This window comes from Onychostoma macrolepis, chromosome 01 (assembly GCF_012432095.1).
Source record: "Onychostoma macrolepis isolate SWU-2019 chromosome 01, ASM1243209v1, whole genome shotgun sequence".
NCBI classification, from domain to species: Eukaryota; Metazoa; Chordata; class Actinopteri; order Cypriniformes; family Cyprinidae; genus Onychostoma; species Onychostoma macrolepis.
In genome coordinates this window covers 10133521-10149224 of record NC_081155.1, presented here as the reverse complement: position 1 = coordinate 10149224, position 15704 = coordinate 10133521, and the positions used below count along the sequence as shown (strand labels likewise).

Below are 15704 nucleotides of genomic sequence, written 5' to 3'. Positions count from 1 at the left end.
ATCCTTCATAACTGATTATGAGACTGCTGGATCCTATACTATATAAACACAGAACTATTTTATTTAGAAAGTGTTAATTAATAAAACCTCACCGAGACTGTATATTGAGCATAGGTGATGGCTGCTTTGCAATCATCAGCAACAAACCAATATCACCTGGTTGCAGTCTCTTTTGGTTTTCTTGCCATAACAAATGTGCTTTACAAACACAGTTACAGCAGCCCCAAAAATATATAATGTTATAAAGTCAAGGGTCAAGAGCCCAACTAAAGAAAACACTACTCACCACGATGGTAACGTATGTTTCAGTTGTATCTTATAACAGAAATCTGTTACCTGGGCGTGCACTCATGAGCTCATCATGTGAGAGCACTGTGATATCTCTGTGATAGTGTTGAGAAACAGGAAGTAGAATGCCCCCCCGGTGACTAATATTTGATCTGCTTCCTCTCAACCTGCTCAACATTTTGAGTTCACAATGAGCTCATATATTACTCACACTGTGATTGTCACTTTATGAGAATGGTGTGATGTCACTGTGATCATCGCGTGACCTCACATGTTGACTGGGTGATGATATAGTTGAAATATATTGTGAAAAATTCATATAAAGTTATTTAATAAGATTTCTCAGATCACCTGTGTTTCCTGCATCTCTGTCAGCAGCTCTCATTACAAATTTTATTGTAACTTCCCCTGCTTTAGGTATTTTTTTTCTGACGCTCCTGAAATCACAGTACAATTTATCAATATTTGTTTGCAATGAAAGTTCAAAATGTGTTTGAAATAGTTTCCGCCCATTAGTTCATGTAAAGCCCGGCTCACACTGTGCAATTTTGGCCACGATTTGGTCGTCTGGGACAAATTTTGAAAATCCTAAAAGATTCCTATGATCCTAGGCTAAAATCGCTGGTTTGACATGTTCACCGACAGCCGATTAATGGCTGTTACGATCAAATTTCACCTCCGACGAAATTCTGGCAGTGTCAGAAGATTTGGCGCACAGTCCTGCAGTGTGACTACCCCTGCGACGAATATCAAACTGTCTCCGTTTTTCAAGGCAAGCTATGAGCATAATTAATGCTTGAGAATTATTCTATCAGCTATAAACTCCGGCGCTCCCGTCCTCCGCTCACGGAATTCATCTGATATGTTTCTTTTTTATATAAACACTGATTGCGCCGCTGTTTTCATGTGCGTGTGTATGAATACATACACTATTCTTCTTAAACATGCCGGTATTGCCGCCGTTCATATACTTTTCATGACAGCCAACACTGTCACTGGACGTGTATGGGTTGATAATGCAAAACTTCGGACAAGTTTTCTTGCGCGCACCCGTTTTTAACCCTTTCACACGTGAGTTTAAAATATTCTATCTGAGCCCCCAGCGTGAGTTTTTTTTAGGCGACCGTTATTTTAGAACTTATAGCCTTATTGTTTCCATGGCGACGCGTCATGCTTGTCATGTGACACACCGCAGCCGTAATAGCGCTGTATGACACATGGATTGCTTTTATTTCGTTTTTCCTTTTTTTATTATTAATATTCACAAACATACTCGCTATATTATTAAATATCTGATATTCCGATTCTGAAATATATGCAAGTAAATGTGTTTGGTTGATTAAACACGTTTATAATGATCGTGTTAGTTGATCTATACCGGGTGATGGGCGCCGCCATGTTTGTTCGCGCTGAATCCAGATGTGGGATTTACAACACGTAAATTCATCCTCTCCTCCCGAAACACGTTAAAGTAAGTCTCCAGTAAACTGGGAGAAGAGCAGAGTAAACTTTAAAGTATCTACACAATCTTTATATGATATCAATAAAAACATGTCGTCAGATTATATTTGTAAGGATCATTGCTGCTTCCATAGACATCAGCGCATATTTTACAAACTATAAATGTCTTTGCTAGTACTTATGTGTATTTGAATGTCTGAAATCTAAAATAAGCATTATATGGTTGAAAACACTGAATAAGTGATAATATTACAAGCGCTCGCGCGTCTGATCTGGCTCCGCGCCAGAAAACAGATTTGAATTTCAGCAGTTGATGACGTGACTCACTGAAAGTTCCAATCACACCGGTGTGATCGTACGCTCCTGGGACCAGCCAAGACTGATCACACCGGTGTGATCGTACGCGTTAAAGGGTTAACTCGTCTTGACTGTCGTACAGTCTGACATTAATGACAACTGAGATCCCATAGTGTGACATAATCATCATGTTCGTACAGTCTGACAAGTACAATCCTAAAGGACTTTTAAAAAATCGCACAGTGTGAGCCCGGCTTAAGTGATGTCACCGATTGACCCCCACAGTGCAGACTTTTAGGTTAAATTAATTAGCTTACAGTGACTTCCATTTATCTATTGACAAAGCATCAGCAAAACATTTACAAAACTATCAAAGCCGCTCATCTACACATAAAAGGTGCTTAAAAGCTCAAACGTTCATTAATAAGAGCTCAAATGTATAAGTTACCTTACCTCTAATTGTTAGCCTCTATAGTTAACGGTTGTGATGCTAACGGTCTTTTTTGAAGACACTATACCACTCCTGTAAAGTAAAGATTCAACAGAAACGTGTCAGTAACATGTAAGAAAGTGTCAGGAACAGTTGTATGTATTATTTGTGTAACTTTAGGGACTAAACTTGCCTGAAAGCAGTGAAAACAGCAGAGAGAGACAGCCTCTTGCCGCTTGTCAGTTGAGTGAGTTGACACCGTTACCATGGTAACCTACTCCGCTCCAGTTTAAATGAGATTCGAATGCTCAACGCGCGCGCTCATTGGCCGTCCACACGAACGCGGTTATTTTCAAAACAGCAGCTTTTTCTATGCTTTGGCCGTTCGTCCTCGCGCAAACGCTGCACCAGGTCACTGAAACCGAACATTTTGAAAACTCCTGCCAGGGTGAAGATTTAAAAAAACTCCGGTTGCAGTGTTATCATGTAGACAGCAAAACCGGAGTTTTTGGCTTGTGACGTCGGAGCCTGCGCTGTTATCTCCGCCTACTTGAAACTTTTTCAGGCTTCTGATTGGCCAGCATGGCCTAAAACACATCAACGTTACGCATTTACATAAATCGTACAAAAGTAAAATAAAATGTCCTGAAATTTCATAATGTATTGTTTAGTAGGCCTACATCAAACTGTAAATTGAATGAGAATATGAAAGCAGTGAATGCAAAACATTGTTTGAAGTCAGTTGTATATAAATAAAACAACAGGATATACTATTCTATAATATAACATAATATAATATCATATGGGGCATGAATATAATTTCACATGTAAACACAATTAAACACACAATATGAGCTTTATGTTATGCATTTTAAAAAAATATTTCAATATATTTAACAGTGTTTCACATATATGTGAATATATTACCTTTCTGTATGGGAAAACATTGGGATTTTAGTCAAAAATATTTTAAATGGATTTTAAATGTGGGTCAAGATCGGCAATACTTATGTGGCCCACATATCTATATTTGTGGCCCACATATCTATATTTGACATCTGGGCCAAATACTGCATCTGACATCTAGCCCATGTCTTGTGTGCCGTCTTAAACCCGGTACCACCTCTGCCAAACTTGGGCCATGTTTGGCCCACATGCTGTATGCCAGTGCCGGATGAATGGCAGATGAATATATGAATATATATATATAAAACAACAGAATATATTATTCTATAATATACTATATAATATCATATATTATATAATATCATATGAGGCATGAATATAATTTTGCATACAAGTAAACACATAATAACACACAACATGACCTTCATGTTATGCATTTTAAAAATATATTTTAAAAATATATTTAACAGTTTCACATTTATGTGAATATATTACCTTTCTGTATGGGAAAACATTGGCATTTTACTCAAAAATATTTGAAATGGATTTTAAATATGGGTCAAGATCGGCAATTCTTATGTGGCCCACATATCTGTATTTGACATCTGGGCCAAATACTGCATTTGACATCTGGCCCATGTCATGCGTCTTAAACCCGGTACCATCTCTGCCAAACCCGGGCCATGTTTGGCCCACATGCTGTATGCCAGTGCCGGATGAATGCCAGCTGTGCCAGATGCATGCCAAATCTGGGCCAAATTTGTTTGCTGACTGGGTTGTTATCAATTATATATCCATCTTCAGGAATTAGCTGTAGCATTAATAGTACAATAAAATGATTAGTTCGTCTGCAGTACGGACCGTCTATTGACTCTAAGGAAAATTATTTCTCTGGCCACGACAAATAATTTCCTTACTGAAACATTGCTCCCCGAGCATGTAACAAGACTGGACGTTAAAGTGACCTCGTTCTGAGAGCAGCAGACACAGACAACCAAGTGTGAATACTTATGGATGTTTATTAAACTACACTACAGGGGAACATGCACCATCAAACTATACACAAACATACACACATTAAACATAGATGCCAACGCAAGGAAGGCATGGGGAGAGAGAGAGAGAGAGAGAGGGAGCGCTCGTGCACAAGAGAGATGTAATGGCAAGATTAAGACATCAGCTAACTACAACCTGTTAAGAACCATCAGATAATCACATCACCTTAATTAAAAGGGGTCGAAGCCTAGAAGCACATCTAAATAGTTAACAAGCGGTTACTTGCATGGGTTTTGTGGGTGCTGAGGAAAGCATCCTGGTGCATGTATAATGCCTAGATTCCTGGTGAATTCCTTTAGGAGTGAAAGCTTCGTCATTCCAGCCATGGGTTGATTAGTCCGAAGTGAATCGACAAAGTTACTGATCTTAAAACTGCCAGAAGATCGGACTCCCCCCGGAAGGGGAGTCGTGAGGTTTCCAAGGTGATACGTGTGTCTCCAGGGCACCGAAAGTAAAGAGAAGCCTTTTCTTTTCGGTGTGGGATAAGTTTTATCTGGTTTCCCTGTAACACCCATTTTGGTTAGTTTGACCAATAACAAGGCACATAGTTTCAGCGGGAAAGTGTTTCTTTGTCCCACTTGACACCTCATTTGCATGTTTTACGACTGATCTGGAGACTGGTGTAATTTTCCCCACAGTACAGTAAAAATAGTGTGATGCATTTCCAACCCATTCTCACTCCCAACTCGTCACATATTAAAGCTTGGTCAGGACCACTTCAAAAAATGCCGCCAGAAGAAGCCTTACTTCAGCCTTGGTTGTGAAATACTATTGGCTCTTGTGTGTCTCGTGACCGATTGCGTCATGCTGCGGGACCGGAGTATCTTTTCGAATGAGATGTGAGCACGTTAGCGGAGCGGGATCATTTTCAGCGATTAAAACCTTATGTTTTGCTCTTTTCTTCTCATAAAGACGTCGTATGGCTTCAGAAGACTTGGAATGCAACACGACTTGTTTGTAATGCTTTTATACTGCTTGTTTATGGTCAGTTTTTGCAATAAATACCTGTGACTGCACTTATATTTTCCTGTTATGTGTTTTATATTGTTCAGAAGTGGGTAGGTTTAGGGTAGGGGTGGGGTTAGGTGCTCCAATAAAAGTATAAATTTATATAAAATTATTTCTATTTTTTACAAATGCATGCAAACCATTAAACTAAGACAAACAACTGAAAACAACGGAGGAGAATGCGTTATTTTCCATAAGCGCCTTGACCTGACGACAAAGCAAGCAATTCAAAGCAATGGAGTTCCTATTTTGTCATATACTGACGCCTTGGGGCACTTTTGGCATCTTCATAGTGATGCGAAATATGTTTGACCATGCTTCAGTTTTTGACGCCTTGGAAGTGAGAATGGGTTGGCATTTCACCATCACATAGTGTACATCATTGTGTGAGGAATAAAGAGCAGATCATTTTGATATCAAGAAAGAGACATCTAAAAGGTATTAAACCAGAGATACATTCATACACCTGAATATGAGTGTTTAGAGCTTACTAATACGAATAATGAGTGATAACTAGGCTAATATAATAAGGAAACATACAAACAACACATGCATATACCAGATACATTTGTAACTGATTAATTATGGTCTAAATAAAGAAAATGCCTCTATGTGTGTGTCATGTATCTTGTAATCATGGGGGTAGTTCACTGGTCAGCCAGGCCTGGTACCGAGGGTCATTTAGTTCTCTTTGAAGTCCGATGTTTAGCATCTTTTTGACAGTGGGGGGACAACCCTTGGCAATTAGCACCCATATAACGGTAGAATGTGGGGCCAGGCTGTGAATTATATGCAAATGTCAAAAGACTAAAAGGGTCTCTTAAGACATAAAGTCCCAACGACCATCAAGGATCATAAGCAGATGTTACAAAGTACAAGCTTGCATTTCTGTGTTTATTTGGCTAGCTGACTGCTTTCATTGTGGCCTTTGAATGTTGTTAATTTATGGTCATAAATATTTTTCAGATGTTTTAACACTTTACTTTTCATTCAAAACTGTCACACCGGCGACGACTACAGTTGGTAATGTACTCTGCTGCAAAACTAAACTAAACTAAATTAAACTAACAGATCTCTCTTGTGCAAAATAATACAGTTTAGTTAAATATTTACTCTCCTTATAGATAACACCTGCTGTTAACAAGCAGAATCACTGAATGAAAGAGAAACAAGAACTACAACTGACTTCAGCCACAGCCTTAGATGAACTCAACTGAAATACAAGACATCATTAAATCTCTCAAGATCTGATTAAACAACTCCACAAACAGCATTACCAGCTTCACACATTACAATTTTACTTTATTTCTGTCATATGTCTATAAAAATAATTTGAGAATTAACAGAAGTTTAGTTGTTTTATTGAAAACGTTTAGTTTGACCTCACCATTTTTCTGGCTGCTGTAACTGTGTTCGTAAAGCACATTTGTTATAGTATGAAAAGCCAGGAAAATGTGTGATTATGTGCTTCTGATTGACTATTGATAATGATGTAAACATTATCTAGTGGATTGATTCACTGATCTCATTCAGAGGTTGATCTTTAAAGACAAGGTGTGGATTTTTTATTTGTTAGTTTGGTGTTGTTTACAGCTGCTACATGACCCTGAGTGAGATGACAAACTGCAACTGAGAAATTGTAAAAATGTCTTATGCACAAAACTTTTAGTACTACGGCAGCAATTAGACACACACAGACATCAAGAATCAGCGTATGAATCTCAACAACGGTGACAATCAAAAGCTTAATGCTGCAATTCATGCTGGGTACTAGCACAGTACAAAACTCACCCATGAATCCCAGCATGCATTGCGGCATGAATAAATTATGCTGCTGAATTGTCCACTTATTGTCTTTAAATCTTACTATGTGCTTTTATTTTTATTTTTTTTGTGTTGAGTTTTAGTAGCATGTTTTGTGATGTTCAGAGATGATCTGTTTATTTATTTTTTTGATTGTCACCGTTGTTGAGATTCATACGCTGATTCTTGATGTCTGTGTGTGTCTAATTGCTGCTGTAGTACTAAAAGTTTGTCATCTCATTCAGGATCATATAGCGATTGTAAACAACAAAAAAAAAAAAACAAAAAAAAAATACCCACACCATGTCTTTAAAGATAATGATTATATCATTATCAATAATCAATCAAAACCGAATAATCACAATTTTTCTGGGTTTTCTTGCTACAACAAATGTGCTTTACAAACATAGCTACAACAGCCAGAAAAAAAGCTAAGATTAAAATTTGATGGTCAAGAGCCCAACTAAAGCAAACCCTGACCGCCACAATGGTGAGGTCAAACTAAACGTTTTCAATAAAACAACTAAACTTCTGTTAATTCTCAAATAATTTTTATAGACATATGACATAAATAAAGTCAAATTGTAATGTGTGAAGCTGGTAATGCTGTTTGTGGAGTTGTTTAATCAGATCTTGAGAGATTTAATGATGTCTTGTATTTCAGAGTTCATCTAAGGCTGTGGCTGAATTCAGTTGCACTCAAAAAAATGATTTGGTCTAATTTGCGCCAGTGTTCATGTGTTTCCACACTACAGAGTGTTCGAGTAGAATTGAAGCAGCGCTGGAGTTAAGGAGATAATTATGTGATGATTGATCATTAATGATGAACACCTGCTGTTATCAAGAAGAATCACCGAAGGAAAGAGAAACACAAGAACTACAACTGACTTCAGCCACAGCTGAAGATGAAATCAACTGAAAAAAAGAAGACATTAAATCTCTCAAGATCTGATTAAACAGCATCAGACTGACCAGATTGACTTTATTTCTGTCAGACTTCTAGAGAAGCTCTTATTGAGAATTAACAGAGGTTTGGATGCTTTATTGTTTTGTTTGAAATCACCATCAAAGAGACCAGTGTTTCCTTTTGTTGGGCTCTGGGCTCTTGACCCTTGACTTTTTGGTGTTAATATTATGCTGGTTGCTTTAATTGTGTGATCATTTAAAACACACTTAGCTTAACCAGCGAAGCCAAGTGAAAAAGAGTTGTGGGTAGATCTTGTAACTGGTCACAGACCTCGTTTCAAGACCAATTTCTGATAGACATTATACTGTTTTAGATTTTTTTCGTAGGTTCATATCTTGCAGTATTGTAAATATCAGATAATTTGAATAATTTACAAATCACCTTGTGCACATAAAGTTTTCATCTGTATCAACCCAAAGACCACAGACATCAAGAATCAGTGTATGAATCTCAACAATGGTGACAGTCAAGAAAATATTCAGATAAAACTCTGAACATCACAAAACAAGCTACTAAAAGTCACAACTATAACAGCATACGTAAAATAAAATAGTAAGAATAAAAGAAAATAATCAGACAATTCAGCTGCGTTGTTTATTCATGCTGCAATGCATGCTGGGATACATGGGAGAGTCTTGTACTATGCTGGTACCCAGCATGCATTGCAACATGAAGCATTTTGTTGACTGTAACCATTGTTGAGATTCATACGCTGATTCTTGATGTCTGTGATCTTTGCATTGTTACAGATGAAAAGTTTTTGAGCACAAAGTGATTTGTAAATTATTTAAATTATCTGATTTTACAAGACTACTACATCTGAAGCTATATAAAAAATCGAAAGCAGTACTACATCCATACAATCAGATGTTGGACTTGAAATGAGATCGGTGGATCATTTGCCTTTTTTTTTTTCTTAGCTTTGCTGGCTAAACTAATTGTTCTATATAAACACACAATTAAAGCAACCAGTGTAATATTAACACCAACATGTCAAGTGTCAAGAGCCCAGAGCCCAACAAAAGGAAACACTGGTCTCTTTGATGGTGATTTCAAACAAAACAATAAAGCATCTAAACCTCTGTTAATTCTCAATAAGAGCTTCTCTAGAAGTCTGACAGAAATAAAGTCAATCTGGTCAGTCTGATGCTGTTTAATCAGATCTTGAGAGATTTAATGTCTTCTTTTTTTTCAGTTGATTTCATCTTCAGCTGTGGCTGAAGTCAGTTGTAGTTCTTGTGTTTCTCTTTCCTTCGGTGATTCTTCTTGATAACAGCAGGTGTTCATCATTAATGATCAATCATCACATAATTATCTCCTTAACTCCAGCACTGCTTCAATTCTACTTGAACACTCTGTAGTGTGGAAACACATGAACACTGGCGCAAATTAGACCAAATCATTTTTTTGAGTGTATGAGCACACAGTGAGGGCGCTGTGAGGTTACACTTTTAGCTCACTGTTACCTCACATTGTGACCTCATCACGAGTATCCTGTGAGCTCATGGTGAGATCACTGTGAAATCAAATTGTTGAATGGGATGTGATACTCTTGTACTCTTGTAACACTAATTGCAGTTTATCCCTCTGTTGACCCCTGCTACAACTACACTGTGCTGGATGATCCATGGAGAGCCATCAATAATACACATGCTTCAGTCAGAAAGTGTGACCAGTCTGTCACCTAGAGCGGCTGGTACACTCTCAGAAATAAAGGTACAGAAGCTGTCACTGGGGCTGTACCCTTTCAAAAAGGTACATGTTTGTACCTAAAGGGTCCATTTTGGTACTTTAAAAGTACATATTAGCAGAGGCGGACAATCCAGGGGTCAGAAAGTAAAAGTCCTGCCATATTTTTGTTCCACCCATGAACTCTGCAGCTGATTTCACCAGAGGAGGAACCAAGTCATTCCTTTCAAGTCACAAGCAAGTCTCAAGTCAAATCCCAAGTCCTCAAAGAGTTAAAGTTAATGAGATAATTAAGTGTCTAATTAAATTATGATTGTGCATTAATGATGAACACCTGCTATTATTGAGAATCACAGAGGATCAGATGTTGATGTTTTATTGGTTAAAATGATGCCACCATCATGGAGAGCAGTGTTTGCTTTAGTTGGGCTCTTGACCCTTTTAGTAAATCAAAGTAATTTGCTTTTAAGCAAGTGCAATATTGTTTCACAACAAACATTTGTGCATTGCTGAATCAAGAACTTGATGTAGCAGTTTAGTTTACGCTTTCTGCTTTTAAATAATTTAAATGAGCATCATGAAGGTGTCTCGCTTTGGTTTATTGAGTGATATTCAGCTATTACTGAATTTCAGGAAAAAAAAGTCCTACCAAACAAATGCTACTGTAGTGATTACATATGAGGAAGAACAGCATCAGCTCAGGCTTTTAGACATGAACACTTATCATATGATCCTCAACGGTGGTGACAATAATAATTCATACTGCAGTGCATGATGGGAGTTTTTACTATGGTCTTACCCAGCATACATTGCAGCATGAAGAATTTTGTTGGTTGTCACCATTGTTGAGATTCATATTCTGGTTCATTATGTCTGCGTGCGTCTAAATAGCAGAAGAGTTTAAGTGTTTATATGCATTAAATACAGTCGATTTCAAATGAATTCATCATAACTATTAGAACAACAAGTTCCTTGCACGCTATTTCATAAGATTGATTTTTCAAAACCTAAACATACAACACAAAGAATAAGAAAACAAACAATCAGTACAGCTGTAAAAGCATGGTTTCTCATTGTGCAGCCCTGATCTCTTTACTTTACAGCAACACATGTAATGCTGCAAAGAGAGATCTAACACAGGAGTCAAAGGCCAAGAGCCCAACTAAAGCACACACTGATCTCCATGATGGTGGCATCATTTTAACCATTAAAACATTAACATCTGATCCTCTGTAATTCTCAATAACAGCAGGTGTTCATCACTAATGCACAATCATAATTTAATTAGATACTTAATTATCTCATTAACTTTAACTCTTTGAGGACTTGGGATTTGACTTGAGACTTGCTTGTGACTTGAAAGGAATGACTTGGTTCCTCCTCTGGTGAAATCAGCTGCAGAGTTCATGGGTGGAATAAACACATGGCAGGACTTTTACTTTCTGACCCCTGGATTGTCCGCCTCTGCTAATATGTACTTTTAAAGTACCAAAATGGACCCTTTAGGTACAAACATGTACCTTTTTGAAAGGGTACAGCCCCAGTGACAGCTTCTGTACCTTTATTTCTGAGAGCCATCAATAATACACATGCTTCAGTCAGAAAGTGTGACCAGTCTGTCACCTGGAGCGGCTGGTATCGCCTCTTCATTAACAGTCTGAGCGCTCAGATCCCAGACACATGTGTTGAAAAAGATAGCTGTGGTACTTCTATCCCACTATGGATTCATGAGGCACATCCGACAGTTCAAGACGGAGTCGTCACTCGAGATGTCTGTGGTCACTGGAACAATTATTGCTGTTATTTCGGATCTTTTCCCATTAAAGTCAAAGCCTGTCCAGGCAATTATTATATCTATGAGCTGGTTAGTCCAAATATCTGCAACACAGCATACTGTGCAGGTATATTTACATTAGTTCTTTTTTGATTGTTTTGCATTGATTTATTAATATTTATCAGTCTTTATATATATATATATATATATATTTATATATATTTTTTTTTTTTTTTTTTTAGCTGTTTCTAACATCAGCAGCACTGATACAACAGTCACATCAGAGACAAGCTCATCTGGTAATGTATCCTGATGTTTCCTCTGTTGGATAGTGTTTTGGCTGAATGTTTGTGGGTCTGACCAGGTTATTGAGTGTGTCTGTGTCTCTAGATAAAGACAAGGGAGAATCAAAATCACAGAAGGAAAGAAGAGAACAGAAAAAAAGAGACAAACGGAAACTCAAGAATTACAACTGACTGCAGCCACAGCCTTAAATGAAATCAGCTGAAGATAAAAGACGAGGAGGATTAAACAACTCAACAAACAGCATTACCAGCCTCAATTATTACTAACCAGACTGACTTTATTTCTGTTAGAGATCTACAGAAGTTCTTATTGAGAATTAACAGGAGTTTAAATCTAACGTTTGTTTTATAATGGTGACTGGTGTTTCCATTAGCTGGGATCTTAATTCTTATTATTAATTGCTGCTTTTCGTTGACTGCTGTGACAGTGTGTCTAACACATTTACAGTACATGATAGTATGCTGTTGACGGTTTTAGAGTTATCATGTAATGGTCTGATTCACTGACACTATTTGAATCCTGAAGTTGTGTAATTTAATGCTTTCACATCATGAACTCTGTGTTATTACAACATGAGTTACAATATCAGTTTGAAAAAAAAAACAACAGCAGTGACACACAGATATCAGCAATAAGCATATGAATCTGAACAATGGTGACAAAATATTCAGCTAATCGGATCAATTTTGCACATCACAAAAACCTACTAAAAGACACAAAAAAAACCCCAGCAAAAAATAAAATTAAATACATGAACCAAAGTTACAATTAAAGAACATAATAGGACAATTCAGCTGCATAATTTATTCATGCTGTGATGCATGCTGGGAGTTTTGTTCTATGGTACCCAGCATGCACTGCAGCATTACACTTTTTATTGTCACCATTGTTGAGGTTCATGTGTTGATTTATGATGACTTTGTGTGTTATTACCCAGGTGAAAAGGATGTTATGTTAAATGTATTAAAAATATACTTGAAATTCAAGTAGTATGTTTATAATACATTTGTATTTCTAACATGCTTATTTGAAATGCATTAAAACATACTTAATATAAAAATATACAATTATTGTATTTTAATATATTTCTAAAATGTGTATTAGAAGTACTTTTGTATTAAATATATGCTTAGTTATACTTATAAGAAATATACTAAACAGAAGCATACCTTTAATGTGTTTTTAAAAAGTATACTAGAAATACTTTGGTAATAAATATATTCTTAGTTACACTTTTAAGGAATATACTAAACACAAGCATACTTTTAGTTACGTTTTAGTGTATTTACAAAAAACACACTTATGTTATTCTTACTTAAAATATATTTTATGTGTATTTTATGTAAGAACATAAAATGATTACACTTCTAGTAGGTTTTTAATGTACTTTATATTGCAGTAGGCCTACACATGGTTATATTTTAAATATTTATGTATTTATAATTTTAATATTTGGAAAAGTATGATATTTTGAAAAACATTTTTTACATTTACAATGTACAAACTTATTTAAAATATGTTGTTTAATATGGGTTATGCTACTTTGATTCGGCTGTTGTTCATTACATGAAACATTAATTGTAATAAGCTAGGTGTTTATAAACTTGTTCAAGCTTGATGCCTTTATTTTCTAATATACATTTCTGAAATTCCCACAAGGATTTCAACATCATATCTGAAATGAGAAAAAAAAAAAAACGTTTATTTGTGTTTAAATTCAAACAACACAGACTAAACCTGATTGGTTCCAGAGCCACTGGACGGCTCTGATTGGTTCTAGTGATGGAAATTTTGATTATTTGCAGGGATTCGTTCATTTTCAGTTCGTTCACCAAAATGATTCGTTCAGATTCGTTCACTGATTCGTTCAGTAACCAAGGTTTTCTTGCATAAGTATTTTTTTAATTGTTTGGTCGGACTTTTACACATTCATAAATCGTGGAGTTATGTTCTGTAGCCTATGTTAAATATGAATATATATAAACAAGCGTATGTGCACATTGCCACAGTACCTGCAGCACTTTGCATCCACTTTCAGCTGATTGCTGAACGAGACTGACTCACATGCTAAAATGACCGACCTACCCAGTACACATTCATTCACGAACGACATGTCATGACTCATGTACCAGTTCGTTCAATTCGTTCACGAATGACATGCACCAGTTCATTCAACTCATTCACCAACGACATGTCATGACTCATGTACCAGTTCGTTCAATTCGTTCACGAACGAGATCTCTCTCTCGTTCAGACTCAAAACAGCGACTCGGTCAGTGATGGGCGTATTTGTTCACTACATTCAACAAATCACATGCTCCCGTCACATCTCATACTCGAAGGCTATTGGCTCGAGGTTTAGTCATTCTTTGACAGGGTGAAACAGTCCACACAACTACCCGGTTCACTGATGTGCGCATGCGCTGCTAATAGCGCCGCGCTGCTGCGGACGGAGGAATTTCAGTGAACGAGAAATATGAGTCAATGGATTACGTGAACGAGAATGATTCGTTCACTTAAAAGATTCGTTCACGAACGTAACATCACTAATTGGTTCGTATGATAATGAGCTTGCAGCAGAGAGCTTCGTAAATCAAATATGTGCGTGCAAATGTCCCTTGAATGTGAATATAATTCTAAATTTAAACAGTGTTATATTATATAGAGCGATCGTGTCTCTTTAGGACGCTTGCAGTAAACCACGCAATTCATATGGATTACTTTGGTGATGTTTTTTGCGATTAACTTTTTGAAACGTGAACATCTTTGATGAATCTTTTCATCGGAGGGACATACATCTCAAAGATTTCATTAAAATATCTCAGATTTTCTTTCGAAGATGAACGAAAGTCTTAGATGGTTTGGAGCATCTTAAGGGTGTGATGGCAGAATTCAAATTGTTTTGGGGGAATTATGAAATTAATTAGAAAATATGTAAGGGATAATCAACGGCTAGCTAGCTGTGCATTAAACGATTTGAATGCATGATGTGGAGGCGAAGAACCGCCCGACGCGCAGCGGAGTGCATTCAGATCGTTTAATGCACAGCTAGCCGTTGATTATTCAGTTTATGCCATGGTCAGTGGCGTGCACAAGGGAGGCTCGAGCCCCTGCCCCTTTCCCAGATAGCACACGTACGTCTGCAAGATGTCTGTTAAAGATCTCTTGATCTGGAAAGCATCTGCTGTCTATAAACGTCTGACAGACGTCTGTAAGATGTCAGTTTTACATACATTCTAAATCATAAACATCTTAAAGACATCTAATAGACGTCTATTTGACATCTAAAAGGAGACGTCCTATAGACGTATTGCAGATGAGCAAACACCCTAAAAAATACGTCTTGCAGATGTAAATGCAGACATCAAATAGACGTCTCCGAGATGTACGTGTGCTATCAGGGTTGAGGTCCAACGGTAAAGTGCCCTTGCGGTCTGGTGCCCCCGGTATGCGATTTCTGCCGAGGGTAGGAGTGTTCGATGTGACGATTTTTGATCTTGGACTATAAAAATGTCTCCACGATCTGCTTTTTTGAAGAAATATCGTAGTATCGTACTTCAGCGCGCATTCTATCAGCTGCAGTTCTGGCGCCTCCGTCATATACTGTACAACGCCACATACATTCACATCAGTGTTAACTCAGCGGTAGAGTTACTCTCACGGGACACTGCACATATTCGCAATCACAAAAGTACATTATTTGCATCTGCTTCAGAGAC

The 15704-nt window shown here is 37.2% G+C and overlaps 1 protein-coding gene across 1 annotated transcript in view; it reads right to left on the bottom strand.

The window, feature by feature from the left end:
* LOC131543566 (adhesion G protein-coupled receptor E3-like) overlaps nt 1-2572 on the bottom strand; it is a 61603-nt gene extending 59031 nt beyond the window's left edge. Inside the window, exons 1-2 of the mRNA XM_058781043.1 lie at nt 2500-2572; nt 640-725 (exon numbers count right to left, since the gene is read on the bottom strand). The gene's annotated coding sequence lies outside the window, so the exon portion shown is untranslated. The remainder of the gene's footprint in view (nt 1-639; nt 726-2499) is intronic.
* Nucleotides 2573-15704: the final 13132 nt, after the last annotated feature.